Source organism: Tupaia chinensis, unplaced genomic scaffold (assembly GCF_000334495.1).
Source record: "Tupaia chinensis unplaced genomic scaffold, TupChi_1.0 Scaffold000138_1, whole genome shotgun sequence".
Classification (NCBI taxonomy): domain Eukaryota; kingdom Metazoa; phylum Chordata; class Mammalia; order Scandentia; family Tupaiidae; genus Tupaia; species Tupaia belangeri.
The window spans coordinates 4,596,466-4,615,643 of NW_006159608.1; positions in this window are offsets into that span (position 1 = coordinate 4,596,466).

A 19,178-nucleotide genomic window follows, 5' to 3' on the forward strand; every position below is an offset into this window, starting at 1 on the left:
ATGGTCAGGCAGAGCTGACTGGCTGGCTACAGATCCAAGCTCAACCACAACAAATTATTTGCCGAAATTGTCATGATAATTTGGAGGGAAGATTATGTTCCTTATGAACTAAAAAGGGGGTTGGAAACATATTTTACTAGTGTTTGTTAGTTATTACTAGGTGTGTTTGGCAATGATTAAATAAATTAAAAAAATCTATCTGAGAGGGAACCAGCAGTTAGCGTAATGACTATGTCGCTGGACTCCCACTTAGTCGACTGCGGTTCGTGTCCTGGACCCGGTGGCTTAAAACTCACGCCGGGCGCGTGTGCGTGCGTGCCCAAGATCCCGAGAGGAGAATGGAGGAGAAGGGATTGCGGCGTGACCATCCCCCCTGGGGGGTGATTTCTCGCTTTCTGTCTCTATGTCTCTCTCTGTCTGTCTGGCGAGCGCACGCGCCCTACAGTGAAAATCTCTCCAAAAAAAAAAAATAAATAAATAAATAAATAAAAAATCTATCCGAGGAAAGAATTCGCTGATTGGCATGCAGAAAAGAAAGAAAATGCCAAAGTCCAGAAATTCATAATTGTACCATGTTGGAAAATCCAACTATTTCAGCTCCCAAATGAAAATATGCAGTTTTAGAAGGCTTCATGTGAAAGACTTGCTACAATATTTTATTTGAATAAAAAGACTCATCCCTGTGGCAAAGATCAAAATAACGATGTGGATGCATTATTCCAGCATGCATCAGTTATCAACTATACTTCACTAGAGAAAGAAAGAAGCCTCACAACAAAGAAGCAAAGAAATAAATTGGAGTGGAGAAGCATGACTTACAGGGAAACTTTGGGTTCAGAAACTAGCATTGAGATTGACTAAAGAAAAATAAACCAGAAGTCCATCACGTTCATAAGAAAGTTGTTTTTCTAAAGAAGCCATGGAAACAGAACCAAAATAAAAGTAGAAGGGGAAAAAGAGTTTAAGACTCAAAGTAATTCTGCAATGATTCTGCAACCGCAATCTTTCATGAGCAAGAAGCAGACTGAAAAGCTGTAGTGTTCTCAGGCGAAACGTACTCCACATTTCCCTTCAGATGTAACCAAGTGAGGCTATAGATATGAAGGAACTCTTTAGGAGATAAAATAGATGGCCTTTGAGTTCAAGGAGCCAGGAGTTCCTTCTTGAAAACAATGTGAGGCCAACTTCTCCCTTTCTTTAAGGTAGAAAACTTTTAAAGTGTCTATCCAGGAAGAACTGGACCTGAATTACCATGGTTCAGGAGCAGATGAGTCTTTTTCTCCCTTTACCAAATGCAGAATTTATTGCTGTTTTCTTGCACCATGGTATATTAGCTGACATTGGAGACTTGTAAAAAGGTAAGGTGGATTTTCATTCAAAAGTCACTGAACCACAGGAGCAGTATCTCATCTGATGGATAGGGCTGTGCATGATTCATAGGCCCAGGTTTTGGGGTGGATACCACATCTAAATGGGGCTTTGAGTTATCTCCTTTGGGGAGGGGGAAGAGTAATGTTATGCTAGTAAACTGGCCCTCTGAGAAAAAACAAAGAAGATTTTAGTGTTTGCTGATATCTGTTTTGTAAATACCGTCACTGTGACCAATTCTTCAAAAGGTTTGGCTACAAGAAAAAGAAAAAAATCAAGTGATAAATGAATACAGTAATGTGACAGGATATAAAATCAACATACAAAAATCTATAGCATTTGTATATGTTGATATTGAACAGAGTGAGGTAGAACTGAAAAAAGGAATCTCATTTACAATAGCCACACAAACATAAGATATATAGGAATAAACCTAACTAAAGAAGTCAAAGACCTCTATAAGGAAAACCATAAAAAACTTAAAAAAAGAAATAGAAAATTATACAAAAAAGTGGGAAGACATTTCATGTTCCTGAATTGAAAGAATTAATATTATCATAATGTCAATCCTTCCCAAATTAATTTACAATTTTAATGTAATCACAATCAAATTACCAGAGATATTCTTCACAGAATTAGGAAAAAAAAATCATAAAATTTGTCTGAAATCATAAAAGGCCCTGTATTGCCAAAGTAATATTGTGCAAAAAGAATAAAGTACAAGATATCTTTCTCCCTGACCCTAAAATATACTACAAAATTGTGCTAATCAAAACATCATGGTACTAGCATGTAGACCAATGGAACAGAATAGAGAACCCATAAATAAACCCCAAAAGATACAATAAGCTGATTTAATATGAAGGACACAAGTTAATTCACTGGGAAAAGCAAATCTTTTCAGCCAACAGTGCTAGAAAAATTGGATATACACCTACAGAAAAATGAAACTGGACCCCTATATCTCACCATGAACAAAAATAAATTCAAACTGGATCAGAGATATGAACATAAAACCTCCAACTATAAAACTACTGGTGGAAAACACAGGGGAGTCTCTTGGGGACATCAGAAGTGACAAATACTTCCTAAATAAAATCCGCAAAGCAGAGGCAGTAGTATTAAAAATAGATAAGTGAGATTACATCAGGTTTAAAAGCTCTGCACAACAGAAGAAGCAATAATTAGAGTGGACAGATAACTCTTGGAATGGGAGAATATACTTGCAAACTATGCCTTGGATAAGGGGCTCAATTCCATAATATACACAGAACTCAAACAGCTTACATCCTCCCTCCCCAAAGAACATTGATCCATTTAAAAGATGGGCAAATGGGACCAGCAGATGGGGTAATGGCTATGTCGCTGGACTCCCATGTAGTTGACCACAGTTTGAGTCCCAGACCTGATGGGTTAAACTCACGTTGGGCGCATACGTATGCGTGCACAAGATCCTGAGAGGAAAATGGAGCAAAATGGATTGTGGCAGGGCTATCCCTCCTTGGGGGGGGGGGTGATTTCTTACTTTCTGTCTCTCTGTCTCTCTCTTTCTGGCGAGTGCACGCACCCTATAGCTAAAACCTCTCTAAAAAAACAACCAAAAAAATAGTGCAAATGAGCTGAATGGACAACTCTCCAAAGAAGACCTATGAACAACCTAAAAGCATATAAAAAATGCTCAAAATCCCTTTTCATAAGGAAGATGCAGATCAAAACCACACTGAGATACCACCTGACCTCAGTCAGAATGGCTAATATTTAAAAGACTAAGAATCATAAATGCTGGTGAAGCTGCAATGAAAAGGAACTCTTCTACACAGTCGGTAGCAATATACATTAGTGCAGCCACTGTGGAAAACAGTATGGAGGTTCTTCAAAGACCTACAAATAGAACTGCCATATGATCCAGTAATTCTACTCTTGGGTATCTATTTAAAGGATCAGAATATAGCCAGTTAGAAAAACATTTGAACAGTCATGTTTATTGCAGCATTATTCATGATTTCTAAGACATGGAATCAACCCAAATGCCCAAGAATAGATGACTGGATTGAAAAAGTGTGGCACATATACACTATGGACTCAGCCATTAAAAAAAAAATGAGACCCTAGCATTTAATAGAAAGTGGACATATATGGAAGATTCAACGTGACCAGACGATGAAAGTGAAGTGAAGCAACTTAGACTATGAAAGATAAGCATTGTATGTACCCACTTAATAAATATCAAATGTCTGCCCTCTGCAACAGAAACTTAAAGACTGTAAGGTATAAGAGCATAGAGAGTAATGGTGGATACTAGGAGCAGTGTGGGAGGATGGTGAGCACTGGGGGCAGGAGGGAGGGCATTAGAGGAAAAAAAAGAGAAAAATCCAACTACACAAAAGTGAAAATCATGCATTAAGGATGATGTGTATGGAAATATCTTTGACTGGACTAATATGAAGTGTATGCATGCTGGGGAGATTCCTTTTTTTATGCTGTGAAGTTATACACTAATAAAATATAAATAAAACAAGAGAAAATATATCCACCATGAGTTGACAAAAGGACCCCTAAATAAACTCTTGTTATGACATATGAAAGAGAAGAACCAGAGCAAATTCTATGGTTGATTTGGCCAAGGTGGAACTGTGGAGATTTTCTTCTGCCATGTTGAAGGCAATTGTGACAGATGAACACGGACTCCTTTAAAAGAAGCTTTTTTATTCATTTCATAGAAAAAGGAATGACTTTTTAACCATTTAATCCCTAAGAAGAAATAATAAAGGAAATGTTTTTTATCAAAATCAAAGCCAAAATAAAATTTCTAGATATTTAGCAATTGGCTGTCATAAGCTGATCCAAGCCAGCTGCAGCTGACTTTGATGCATAGCCTAGCTTAGCCTTACTCAAATTACTGAACCACAAAATTATAAGATTTAATGAAATGTCTGTTGTCTTAATGCACTAAGTTTTGACTATTTTTCATGTAAAAATAGATGAGAATGAAAGCTACAGCAGTATACTAAATGAAATTGTCCTATTGCCCCCAGATCAGGGGGATTTTAGAGGACTAATGTGAGGACAAAGATATATACAGTACTCACATATTCTATGGACAGCTACAGATATGTTGGGGAGAAACCTCTTAAAAGAAATGAAAATACAGGATCTCAATTATCATCCCCTAATCTCCATGAGTATGAGAAGATGGCCATGGTAAGGCAAGAAAGGTCAGTGGCAGTTTTTCGAGGGTAATGTTGCCTGCTGTCCCCTGAGGTGGTGGGTCCAAGCCCGTCTATGCCCTTAGATAGCAGGCAGGTTGATCTACTTCTATCTGTGCAGGTCAAAAGGGCATTGAAATGAGATAAAGCAGAATGTCGTCTATTTGCAGTATAATATGGAGATTACTTGTAAGTTAGACAGAACTATTATAGGAGAGCAGAACAGGCAGAAACATGTTGCACTGTGCCAAGAAGAGAGTGGAGGCTTTGATAAGAAGAAATCAATCAATCCTCCTCCGTTGAGAAATAATAGCAAGACTCCGGAGTTAGGTCAGATTGCAGGTTAGGGGACACTGTGCTGGGGATAATGACACAGCACTTCATTAAGCTGAAGACATCCTAATGAAGAAACTATCTACATGGCAAGGTAGCCAGCAAGGGTGAGGAAACCGCAGGGCTAGCAACTGCAGGGAAGGGAAGGGCTTTGACAGAGCAGAAAGTATAGTCATCAGAGCTGAGAGCTCAAGAGGAAGAATGCAGTCATAGCTGAGAATCAGCAGGAGGAGGCTCTGATTCTTTCCAGAGGAGGTTACTATGGAGTTTCACAAGGATGTTCCATAAATATTTCGGGCTCCACACCTTTTAGGCAAATAGCAGATCCTCTGCCTGGCCCCATAATGCTTGGGCGGGATCGTGTCATCATTTGCAACTAGAGGATTGTGAATGGACGCCAGGTGCATGACTTTGGTCACGGCATGACATGGTTTAAGACCTGCAGCACTCTCCTTTCCTCTGCTCAGGAACTAGCCGCACCCAGATCGGGTTGCATCATCGACACGTGCTGGGAGTAAGGCTGCTAAGACCAGAGCCCAGAGCTGCCTTTCTTTCTTTCTTTTTTTTTTTTTTTTTGAGAGGTTTTCGCTATAGGGCGCATGCGCTCACCAGACAGACAGAGACAGAGAGACAGAAAGTGAGAAATCACCCCCAAGGGGTGATGGTCACGCCGCAATCCCTTCTCCTCCATTCTCCTCTCAGGATCTTGGGCACGCACGCACACGCGCCTGGCGTGAGTTTTAAGCCACCGGGTCCGGGACACGAACGGCGGGCGACTACATGGGAGTCCAACGACATAGCCATTACGCTAACTGCTGGTTCCCCGCCCGGTGTGAGTTTTAAGCCACTGGGTCTGGGACACGAACCACGGTCGACTACGTGGGAGTCCAGCGACATAGCCATTACGCTAACTGCTGGTTCCCCGCCCGGTGTGAGTTTTAAGCCACTGGGTCTGGGACACGAACCACGGTCGACTACGTGGGAGTCCAGCGACATAGCCATTACGCTAACTGCTGGTTCCCCGCCCGGTGTGAGTTTTAAGCCACTGGGTCTGGGACACGAACCACGGTCGACTACGTGGGAGTCCAGCGACATAGCCATTACGCTAACTGCTGGTTCCCCGCCCGGTGTGAGTTTTAAGCCACTGGGTCTGGGACACGAACCACGGTCGACTACGTGGGAGTCCAGCGACATAGCCATTACGCTAACTGCTGGTTCCCCGCCCGGTGTGAGTTTTAAGCCACTGGGTCTGGGACACGAACCACGGTCGACTACGTGGGAGTCCAGCGACATAGCCATTACGCTAACTGCTGGTTCCCCGCCCGGTGTGAGTTTTAAGCCACTGGGTCTGGGACACGAACCACGGTCGACTACGTGGGAGTCCAGCGACATAGCCATTACGCTAACTGCTGGTTCCCCGCCCGGTGTGAGTTTTAAGCCACTGGGTCTGGGACACGAACCACGGTCGACTACGTGGGAGTCCAGCGACATAGCCATTACGCTAACTGCTGGTTCCCCGCCCGGTGTGAGTTTTAAGCCACTGGGTCTGGGACACGAACCACGGTCGACTACGTGGGAGTCCAGCGACATAGCCATTACGCTAACTGCTGGTTCCCCGCCCGGTGTGAGTTTTAAGCCACTGGGTCTGGGACACGAACCACGGTCGACTACGTGGGAGTCCAGCGACATAGCCATTACGCTAACTGCTGGTTCCCCGCCCGGTGTGAGTTTTAAGCCACTGGGTCTGGGACACGAACCACGGTCGACTACGTGGGAGTCCAGCGACATAGCCATTACGCTAACTGCTGGTTCCCCGCCCGGTGTGAGTTTTAAGCCACTGGGTCTGGGACACGAACCACGGTCGACTACGTGGGAGTCCAGCGACATAGCCATTACGCTAACTGCTGGTTCCCCGCCCGGTGTGAGTTTTAAGCCACTGGGTCTGGGACACGAACCACGGTCGACTACGTGGGAGTCCAGCGACATAGCCATTACGCTAACTGCTGGTTCCCCGCCCGGTGTGAGTTTTAAGCCACTGGGTCTGGGACACGAACCACGGTCGACTACGTGGGAGTCCAGCGACATAGCCATTACGCTAACTGCTGGTTCCCCGCCCGGTGTGAGTTTTAAGCCACTGGGTCTGGGACACGAACCACGGTCGACTACGTGGGAGTCCAGCGACATAGCCATTACGCTAACTGCTGGTTCCCCGCCCGGTGTGAGTTTTAAGCCACTGGGTCTGGGACACGAACCACGGTCGACTACGTGGGAGTCCAGCGACATAGCCATTACGCTAACTGCTGGTTCCCCGCCCGGTGTGAGTTTTAAGCCACTGGGTCTGGGACACGAACCACGGTCGACTACGTGGGAGTCCAGCGACATAGCCATTACGCTAACTGCTGGTTCCCCGCCCGGTGTGAGTTTTAAGCCACTGGGTCTGGGACACGAACCACGGTCGACTACGTGGGAGTCCAGCGACATAGCCATTACGCTAACTGCTGGTTCCCCGCCCGGTGTGAGTTTTAAGCCACTGGGTCTGGGACACGAACCACGGTCGACTACGTGGGAGTCCAGCGACATAGCCATTACGCTAACTGCTGGTTCCCCGCCCGGTGTGAGTTTTAAGCCACTGGGTCTGGGACACGAACCACGGTCGACTACGTGGGAGTCCAGCGACATAGCCATTACGCTAACTGCTGGTTCCCCCAGAGCTGCCTTTTAATGTGCATGGGCATGAGTGTGAAGTCAGCCATGATTGTTTAAAGCTACCAAGACTCTTTACCATCATGGTGTAACATAGCCTCATTGTGACTGATAGCTATTTAAACAGAGACTTGAAGAGTGAGTCCTGAGAGAGATTTTCCTAAGTAAGAAACAGTAAGTGGGAAAGCATCTGGAGGGAGAATTACACTGAAAGTGTGCTTGATAAACAGTTACCAACAACAACAGTAGAGCTAGAGAACTGTAGAGACACTTAGGTTCTAGTCATTTGTTCATCACTCACTTACTGACCCTGGCTACAAAATATAACCTCTTAGATTTCAGTAGCAACATTTGTGAAGTGAAAAGACTGAGTCAATGCAGATAGTCATGTGTGGCATTAGAGGGCTGGCATTGAACTCAAACAGGTCTGAGGGCAAATCCCACCTCTGCTGCTTACAATTCTATGGTGGCTGGAAAGTCTCAGTTTCAGCTTTCTCATTTGTAAACCCAGGCTGCTATATACTTCTATTCGAAAGATTAAATAGAATATATGCATACTTTGGGCTAATGACTTGCATGTATGTAGCCTTCACTCAATAATTATCAGCTCCTGTTACAATTAATTTCACAATCATTGTCTTCTTATCATGATAATCAACAACAATAGTATCTCACAGCGCTGAAAATCCATGAGTCATTTCACTCAGCAATTCTTATAACCAAAGTTTTAAAAAAAGGTGTTTTTTTTTTTTTTTTTTTAATTTTGTTTTGTCTTAAATTCGGGACACAAAGTCCAGGAACAGGTAGGGATAAGATAAGAACAGATAAGAACTATGGCATTGAGGTTTCAGGATCCTATCACTCTTTGCAGATGTAAGAGTAAAGACATGCATAGATATACTAGTGGGGATCTTTACACTTATAAATGCTCCCCTTGCTAACATTCGTAAGCCTAACATCTCATAGTGGAGTTGATGTTTGTCAATAATACTTCAACAATAATTAGCTTTAGTCAATTCTTATATAAGGGTTATTTTGAATTTGTGAAATTAAGAATAAATTTTAAATTTTCTGTAGGCAAACCTATTTGGAGGTAAGCCTGTAATGTTGGCTATTTGAGCTTCATTCATTTGACTTATCTACCTCTCAGAAAGCACTTACAACAATAACAATAGCAACAATGGATCTTGTTCTTGTCCTCAGGTATTGAATCAGAATCTCCAAGGGATGAGCCTCGTACCCTCTATCTTTTTCTTTTCTATACACCACAGATTAGTTTATTTTAACACCCATCATGCCATGAATTCATAGGGAATAGGTTTCAGTAGCTCAGGCTCCTTTCCATTGCTTCTCTGGGTGGAGCAGGCTAGTGCTTTAGTTGAACCCAGGTATCTTTCTCTTTGACTTCCTTCTTTTTCTGCTCATTTTCTTTCACACATTTTAGGAAGCTATTTCTGCTCTTAGAACTCTTAATATGCTCTATATGCACATTAATTCTCTTGGCAAGAATCTTGCCCTTAACTTGTTTGTTCACAACAATGCCAGCAGCATGCTGGGTAACGTTGTAGACTCTTCCAGTTTTGCCATGGTAACGTTTGTGGATCATTCCTTTTTGAACATTACCCATTCCTTTGATGTCTACAATATCTCCTTTTCTTTCTTTCTTTCCTTTTTTTTTTTTTTTTTTTGAAGAGGTTTTTTGCTATAGGGCGCGTGCGCTCGCCAAACAGACAGAGAGAGACAGAGAGACAGAAAGCGAGAAATCATCCCCCAGGGGGGATGGCCACACCGCAGTCCCTTCTCCTCCATTCTCCTCTTGGGATCTTGGGCATGTGCACATACGTGTCTGGCATGAATTTTACGCTGCCGGGTCCAGGATGTGAACCGCGGTCGACTACATGTGAGTCCAGCGACATAGCCATTACGCTAACTGCTGGTCCCAATATCTCCTTTCTTGTGGATTCGCATTTATGTTGCCAAAGGAACAACTCCATGTTTTCTAAATGGCCTAGAGAAAACCTATGGGGTGCCTCTCGTCTTTTCCTTTGTGTTCATCATTTTGGTGAATTACTGGAAGAGGGTGGTTCTGGCCAAAAGGTCGTAGCCTATATCTTTAACAAACGTTTCAGTTGATACCTATAGTCATATACATTTGGAAAATACTGGTCTCCAGGATCTCTATGTCCCCTTATAGTTCATATTTAATAATGTATAAAAGTGCTTCTGTATAAGTGGTTCATATTCCACCTGCTTCAGATCACCTGGAGAATTGCTAAAAATGCAAATTCCCAAGCTATATTGAACACATGCTGAATCAGGATCCTTGGGAGTACAGCTCATGCACTTTCATAATAGGTTCTCCAAGCGATTTTTTTCCTACAGCAAAATTTGAGAAACACTAATAGAATTGCTTTCTGTAGTTCATTGTGTTTACAGATATTATCAATATCTTAAGACGGTTGTGAGGATTGCAGGAGATAATGTATTTAGCATAGTTTCTGCTGTGAGAAAATCCTTGATAAATGTTGTCTACAAACACTACAGAGTGTTTAATGCTTTTCTTAGCCAAGAAATTTCATCTTCAGTTTCTGATTTCTACTCCGTACAAGGAGGGACTATGGAAGCTGGTTGATATATTTTGTTGCTCAAAGCTGCTTTTCTATTTCTAAAGCTTATGCTTTCTATTTTTCTTTTGCTCTTACTTTTCATGTCTATTTGTGAACTGGAAAAATCTCAGGGGGATAAGAACTTTACCTTGACCGGAGCTATTCTGGTCATGGTAGAATACTATATTTGGAGTTGCTTAAGCAGTGTCTTCTGAGAAGGGCAGAGAAATTTTTTATTTTTTGGAGAGGTTTTTGCTATAGGGTGCGTGCGCTTGCCAGAGAGAGAGACAGAGAGACAGAAAGTGAGAAATCACTCCGCAGGGGGCATGGCCATGGTGCAATCCCTTCTCCTCCATTCTCCTCTCAGGATCTTGAGCATGCATGCACATGTGCACAAGTTTAAGCCACGGGGTCCTAGACTCAAACTGCAGTCGACTACATAGGAGTCCAGCGACACAGCCATTATGCTAACTGCTGGTCCTGGGCAGAAAAATTATTATTAGTAATATTTTGTGTTGAAAAAGCCAATCCAGAGAGGAAAGGTGACCTTTTACAAGGTCGTTCTGTTGGTTGGTATAAAGGCTAGTACTGGATTCAGATGCCCATCTTCCATCCGGATTGTTTTCATTCCATAATACTCCTTGTAGAGTTGTGATTATAGGATCATCAAAATACCAACATCTTGAAAATAAAACTTGATTTCTCTTTAATGTCTTCTCTATACTTACAATGAAGAGATCCCATCTTTCCAGTGCTAGCTCTATGTTTAGCTCATACGTGATAAATACATCACATCAAGGCACTGGAAGTAAAGAAGTTGGCCTCGTTTGTGACAAAAAGAAAATACACATGGGAAGTGCTTGACCAAAGCCTGTAACATTGATGCAGGAAACTCAGACAGCACAGCACTTTGACAGATTAAAGAGAGTCAAGTAGAATTTGTCCTCTCAAATAATAATTTTGAAGGTTGCTCCTTCTTTGTCCATGTCTACGCCTGCTACTGACAGCTGGATTATAAAGCTAGCCAACATTTATTTATAAGAAATACCCAATTTGTTAGGGTTTAATGGACAGATTCCATGGATCACTGAATATCGTGGGGGGCATTTGTGGCACATTCGCCTTTGAATACAACTGTGAGAATAATGCTGGGAGCAGACAGTAGAGCCTACAGAGAGGCCCCATGAGTAGATCAGGTCCAGCTCAGAGACCAGAACCATGAGATCAGTCTATCATCTTGTCTTGGATCTCTCAATGGAAAGGTCCACCACCCAGTGGCTGAATTGGTACAAGTTTAATATTGCCTAGTGTGGAATGTAATTTTTTTTTAAAGTTTACTTTTTATGTATTTCTTCTAGGAAATAGAGAGAGAAAGAAATAGAGAGTCACATATCTCCAATAGGGGTTTCTCACCATTATCAACCCCCAATCAGAGCAGTCAAGATCGTGGATACCCACACATGCACCAGGACTGTACAGCAAAATCTCAGGACACAGACCCGGGCCCTTGCTGTGGGTTCAGCATCTCAGAGGGCTGCATCACCACTGCACCACTGTCTGGTCCAGGCTGTAGTATGTTCTTACCTTCTTCTTTGGGACGATATTTGAAATTTTGCAATAATATTTAATTCATCCTTTACCTTTAACTACATGGATGACTTGCTATCCAACTGCATTCAGATGAATTCAAATGTATTTATTGTTTTGTATAAGCTATTCTTAATTATTTTCTCACTGAGAATAATAATTATCATTTCTTGAGGGAGCACTCCCACTTCTATCCTTCTTATTTTAGTTTTTATTGTTTCTTGGAAGTTATCATCTCTGTTGTGCAGGTGAGATACTAAAAATAAACTAGATATTCAATATGCAAATTCAAATATTGTGAACCTATAGGAGTCTGAAGACTTCAGATAGTTAGCAGTGCTTGATTTATCCTCCTCCAGTTCCATCTTTATACATCTATGTGTTCTTCAGGCTTAACTGTCTGCAGCAATCCTATTACTTTATCACCCACACTACCCCGCTTGACAACTCTCATTCCACACACAGACTCAGGGTACAGTTAGCAGAAAAGTATAACTTTTCTTGTTAAAAATTCTGTCAGCAATAGTTACATGAACCTTGACTGCTGCTCTCAAGATGCAGTTATAATTTTTGAATGTTCTGAAAAAGAAATGTTCTGAAGGATGTTTTAGTGTTGCATCTTCATCCTATTGTAGAGGACTACTGAAAATTCAGATAGCCTGGTTGGAATGGCCAGTGGGGTTCTCCCAAGAAGCCTCCTGGGAAGGCAATTGTATAATTTCATGCATTCATATGCTTAGTTCCTCTTTTCAACTCCTCCTGCTTATCAGCCGGAGCAGACTGCCTAGTGATCACCTAATCCTCTGCCCCTTGAGCCTGGCATTTGTCATCTTACATGGTGGTGCTCTGCTTTTCTCCCACTGGGATATAATGGTTAAGGTCCAAATGGCTGGCGTTTGGTGAGGCTACCGTCTAGTAACTTGTCTTTCTGATGGCCTTTATGTAGCTGTTGCTTGGATGATTTAGAGTTTTATCATTCCATTTGCCTATGAGAGATAGGGAACAGGAAAGGTGCCATGGAAACATGCCCATTGTGTTGTCTTGGTTGCTGAGTGAGGGACTTTGATCATGCTGGAATTCTAAACATGTAGCTATGGCAGTGAGTCACCACTGGAATCTGTCACTTGGAACCTGTAGTCCAATGAAGTCAGTTTGCCACATTTGATTGGGTTCTATGCCCAAGGTTGATGAATGCCAACTCACCGCACCGCATAGCCTACCCTTGACACAGATTATGCTACATCCTCTTGCCTTTTATTTACTGGAGTGAATCCTTGTTCTTTGGCTTATTTTTGTACCTGAGGTGGACTCCAATGTCCTTTTGTGACATGGACCTGATGGGCAGTCAAGATAATTTGCTGAGCACATGCTGGGTCATCTGTGAGTCCATTCATGTTTTCTTTTGAATGGTTATTTGCCATCAGTACCAAATGAGTGACAAATTGGTCTCTGTCTCACTTTTTGAATTTCTGCCATAATTTCTGTTGCCACACAGGGGCATCTGTAATAGTCCAATAATTAATCCACCAACCAGTTGTTCATGTTGGCTAGCTGTTCTTAATGACTTATGAGTCTGTAGTATGTGGTAGAAAATTGCTATGGGAATGAACATAGGCAAATCCACCATAACTACATTTAGGTCTCAGTTACAAGGTGGCCATCCTTGGGATGGATGACTACAGACCTGAGAGACCCCATTAGTTTCGGGTTTTGCAGATCCATCCATGTACAAAGTCAAACCATCAGCTAGAATGTGGTCAAATTCTGCACCCTGTTATCTAACAGTAGAGTAAAAGTATCCTCAATATTTTTTCTTTTTTTTCTTTTTTTTTGGGGGGGGGAGAGATTTTCACTGTAGGGCGTGTACGCTTGCCAGCCAGACAGAGAGAGACATAGAGACAGAAAGCGAGAAATCACCCCCCAGGGGGGATGGTCACGCCGCAATCCCTTCTCCTCCATTCTCCTCTCGGGATCTTGGGCACGCACGCACACGCGCCCGGTGTGAATTTTAAGCCACCGGGTCTGGGACGTGAACCGTGGTCGACTACGTGGGAGTCCAGCGACATAGCCATTACGCTAACTGCTGGTTCCCAATATTTTTTCTCTGATAACATTGTAATTTTAGATTTTATGTTCTGATTTTTGAGCTACCTCATAATAAACTTTGAGTACAGAGGGAGGTAAGTGTAAAGGTTTATTTCTTTCCATATGGATATCCAGATGTATCAGTAATATTTGCTTTAAAATTTTTCTTTTTTTCCTTTTGCTTGCTTTAGCAGCAACTATGTCAAATACCAAGAATATTTTACATGTGTGGACTTATTTCTGGAAGGTTTACAGTGTCCTACTACTGTATTTATTAATTTATATGCGAGCATTTCATGGTCTTAATTACTATAGGTGTACTACAAACCTTAAAATCAGATAGTTTAAGCTTTATACGTTTTTAATATTTTATAAGATTACTTTGGATATATTAAATACATTTTCAGAACATATTTAAAATCAATTTGTCCATTTCATTTTAAAAAAAGAAGCTTATGAGACCAGCAGTTGGTGTCATGGCTATGTCGCTGGACTCCCATGTAGTCGACCACAGTTCGCGTCCCGGACCCGGTGGCTTAAAACTCACGCCGGACATGTGTGCGTGCATGCCCAAGATCCCGAGAGGAGAATGGAGGAAAAGGGATTGAGGCTTGGCCATCCCCCCTGGGGGGTGATTTCTTGCTTTGTGTCTCTCTGTCTGTCTGGCAAGCCCACACGCCCTATAGCAAAAACCTCTCAAAAAGAAAAAAAAGAAGCTTATGATGAGTATAATAGGGATTGTACTGGATCTACAGATGAATCTGGGGAGAACTCACAACAAAATTTAATCTTCCCACCCATTGTGGTATATATCACCATTTACATAAAAATATTTTAATTTCTTTCAGCAATGTTATGTGGTTTTGAGTAAAGAGACTTGCATGACTTTCATTGAATTTATTCCTAAATATTTTTATGTACGTAAAGAATTCAGAATTGTATTTTCAAGTTTTTTACTGCCAGCCTATTCATATGCAATTGATTTCTGTGAATTAACTTTCTATTTTGATATTTTTTATTGCATTTACTTATTACATCTAAAAATCCTTTGAAAGATTCCTTAATATTTTCTATGAAAATAGTGAGAGATATATTTCTTTTTCAAAAATCATCAGTTTTAACTTTCCTTTTCTTATCTTATTGCAGTGGCTTTTTTAACTGGTATAATGTGAATAGAAGGATGACTGGGACCAGCAAGTGGCATAGTAGTTAAGGTGCTGGACTCCCACATGGCCAATCACAATTTGAGTTCTAGTCTCAGTGGCTTGAAAAGCATGCTCGGCATATGCATGTGTACCCAAAATCCCAAGAAGAAAATGGGGAAGAAGGGATTGCTGTTTGGCCCTCCCCTGTGGGGAGGGGAAGAGTGATTTCTCACTTTCCCTCTCACTGTCTCTGTTTATCTCTCCTGGCAAGCATACATGCCCTGTGACAAAAACTTTAAAAAGAAAAAAAAATGTATGGGGCCCACAGGTAGAATAGTGGTTTAGGTGCTGGACTCCCACATGGCTGACTGCAGTTTGAGTCCTGGATTTGGTGGCTTACAAATCACCCCAGGTGTCTGTGTGAGCACGCCCAGAATCCTAGGGAGACAATGGAAGAGAAGAGATTGTAATGTGGCCATCTCCCCTGTGGAGCTATTTCTCACTTTCCCTCTTTCTGTTTCTTCCTAGTGAGCATAAGTGTCCCGTGGTAAACCCCTCTCTACTCTAAAATGGCCATGGTTTGAGATCTGATTTTTTTGAGATCTGATACTATAACCCAAGATGGACAAATTTGAAAATTTCTGTGACAAACTGCATTAGAACTATTTAGTGTTACAAGTATGACTAATACTAATACAGAAAAAATATTTAAGAGTGTCATACAATTCTGGAACACCTATTGGTGCAAATTTCTATGAGCAGAGAGTTAAACAACATTTCACATTTGACAGTTTCCCATATAATTTCAACATGTCAGAAAGTCTAATCTGTCTTTCTAAGACTTCCAAGGGCCCTGTTAAGAATTTCAAAAAATTCATCTGAAATAAAAAAAACTTAAATTGGAATTGAAATTTGACTTGGGAAACAGTCAAATATCAAAGGTTTACAATACTTTATCAAAACAGGACCAGGTCACTGTGACTATCTGTCATTTACTTAACCAAAGTGACAATTTAAAATATTTTAAAGCATAGCTACAAAAAAAAGTTACTCTTTAATAGAGTAGAACCAGACTTTTTAACTACAATAGCTAATAACCTGATTAAGCCAGCAGAAGACAGACAGATTCTTTTTTTTTTCTACTCAAAAAGTTTAAAAAAAGTTACCTATTATTTTTAGTATTATATAAAAACAAAATAAAAGAAACTTTAGACTTTATCAGTGTTTTTGAATAAATTTAGTCAATTTCAGTTAGTTTTACCTTTAAAGAGTCTTTATTTCCTTTTTCCAACTTTTTATATTCATTTAGTTTTAGGAAAATCAATTTAGGAATATTTATAATATTCCTTTTTCATTTTCTTGCTCTAAAACAATTTTCGAACATCCTCTACATCAGACAAAACTACTCTTGAACAAAAACATATGCCTAAATATTTTTTATTTCCTATTCACCAAAAACATTTTAATTTTCTTTGTATATTTTGGATACAGAATTGTTGCTCTAATTTCTAGTTTTGGAAATTATCTTGGAATTTTAGCATACATTTTATAATATCTAGAAATATTTTCTTACAACACGGTTGTTAACAGATTCCATTATATTTAGCTTCTTTATATCCTATAGAACAAGATGCTGAAGTATACAGACTTAAACTTCTATTTAATTATTATTGCTTCCATATGTAGAAGTAACTCAAACAGTTCATTCTATTACTTAATTTAACATATCATGACTCGTGAGATTTAAACTATTTTGAAAAATGTAAAAATGATGACACGTTCAATCACAAACATTTACTCCATTTACATTTACCCAATTTGTTTGTTTTTTAACTCTATTTTCAAGTTACTTATGGAAAACAAGGCTATTTAAGGTGCTTTCCTTTGAAGAAAAGGAAAACCAAGCCAGCCCTACATCATCTAGTCTCATCTTATCTAAAGACTGATTTACCGGCCAGCAGATGGTGTAATGGTTACATTGCTGGACTCACCATGGCCTACTGCAGTTGAGTCCTGGACCTGGTGACCTCAAACTCATGCTGGGTGTGTGTGTGTCCAAAGTCCCAAGAGGAGAATGGAGAAGAAGGGATTGTGGCATGTCATACCACCTTGGGGGGGATTTCTCGCTTTCTTTCTTTCTTTGTCTCTCCAGTGAGCACAAAAATCTCTCTCTCTTAAGAGAGAGAGAGAGAGAGAGAGAGAGAGAGAGAGATGTTTACCCGGTGTTTCCCAAGTTTTCCTTTACCCTAAGTGTCCATGTGGCACCCAGAAAGGCCATGAAGAACAGAGGCCACCTGGATCCTTGATTCACATGCTGACAATTCTGAAGACATTTTAATTTATATTTAACAATTTCAAATCAGATTTATCAAAGATTTTACCCAAGTCATGTGAACTTGAATAGTGTTTGAGCCTGTTCTAACCAGAAGCATGCATTTAAATCAATTTGGTACCACATGTCCAGGCAGCACATATATGTAAATACAACATACCATGCATATGTGTACACACAAATAATACAGAGTCAAAGAATTACAGCTTTTATTTAGAATTTTAGTCACGAGACTGTAAAAATCATCAGTTTGAAAGGATAGTATGCTTTGAACTGCATCTTTGTACATGGAACAAGTTAGTTAATCCACACATATAGGTAAAGTCTTCAATCCAATTCTAGAGAAGGCAGAGTAGGAAATTTGCATCTTAAAAACAAAAAGAATGCTGACCAAAATGGATAACAAGGGAACATAAAATTGTAGACATGTCTTGCAATATTTTACTAAGTATGCAGATGGTGTAGGAACTAGTTAACAAGGCCAGGTGACTGGCTCGACAAGTTCCTTGACTAAGTTACTTCTCTTGTAGTAAATTGCTATTTTTTGTCAGCTATCTGACTGAATCAGATATTTACGTTTTCCTAACAAAAGTACATGAAGAAAACAAAAACTAAAGAAAGCCAATTTCATCCAGTAATCAGCATACAACCAAAGATCAAATGTCCACTCAACATATAAAAGTAACTATTGGTACCCCCAAAGCCAAAGTGACCTATCAAGGGTCATTTTAAGTTTTGTTGTTCATAGTTAATTGCTTTATTTTGATACTATTTCTAAAACAGTTTGTAATAGGTTACAATTCAAAAATTGCCTCTTTAAAAAAAATTAATGAAAAAGACTCTATTAAGAACTGCATTAGAACTATTTAGTGTTACAAGTATGACTAATACTAATACAGAAAAAATATTTAAGAGTGTCATACAATTCTGGAACACCTATTGGTGCAAATTTCTATGAGCAGAGAGTTAAACAACATTTCACATTTGACAGTTTCCCATATAATTTCAACATGTCAGAAAGTCTAATCTGTCTTTCTAAGACTTCCAAGGGCCCTGTTAAGAATTTCAAAAAATTCATCTGAAATAAAAAAAACTTAAATTGGAATTGAAATTTGACTTGGGAAACAGTCAAATATCAAAGGTTTACAATACTTTATCAAAACAGGACCAGGTCACTGTGACTATCTGTCATTTACTTAACCAAAGTGACAATTTAAAATATTTTAAAGCATAGCTACAAAAAAAAGTTACTCTTTAATAGAGTAGAACCAGACTTTTTAACTACAATAGCTAATAACCTGATTAAGCCAGCAGAAGACAGACAGATTCTTTTTTTTTTCTACTCAAAAAGTTTAAAAAAAGTTACCTATTATTTTTAGTATTATATAAAAACAAAATAAAAGAAACTTTAGACTTTATCAGTGTTTTTGAATAAATTTAGTCAATTTCAGTTAGTTTTACCTTTAAAGAGTCTTTATTTCCTTTTTCCAACTTTTTATATTCATTTAGTTTTAGGAAAATCAATTTAGGAATATTTATAATATTCCTTTTTCATTTTCTTGCTCTAAAACAATTTTCGAACATCCTCTACATCAGACAAAACTACTCTTGAACAAAAACATATGCCTAAATATTTTTTATTTCCTATTCACCAAAAACATTTTAATTTTCTTTGTATATTTTGGATACAGAATTGTTGCTCTAATTTCTAGTTTTGGAAATTATCTTGGAATTTTAGCATACATTTTATAATATCTAGAAATATTTTCTTACAACACGGTTGTTAACAGATTCCATTATATTTAGCTTCTTT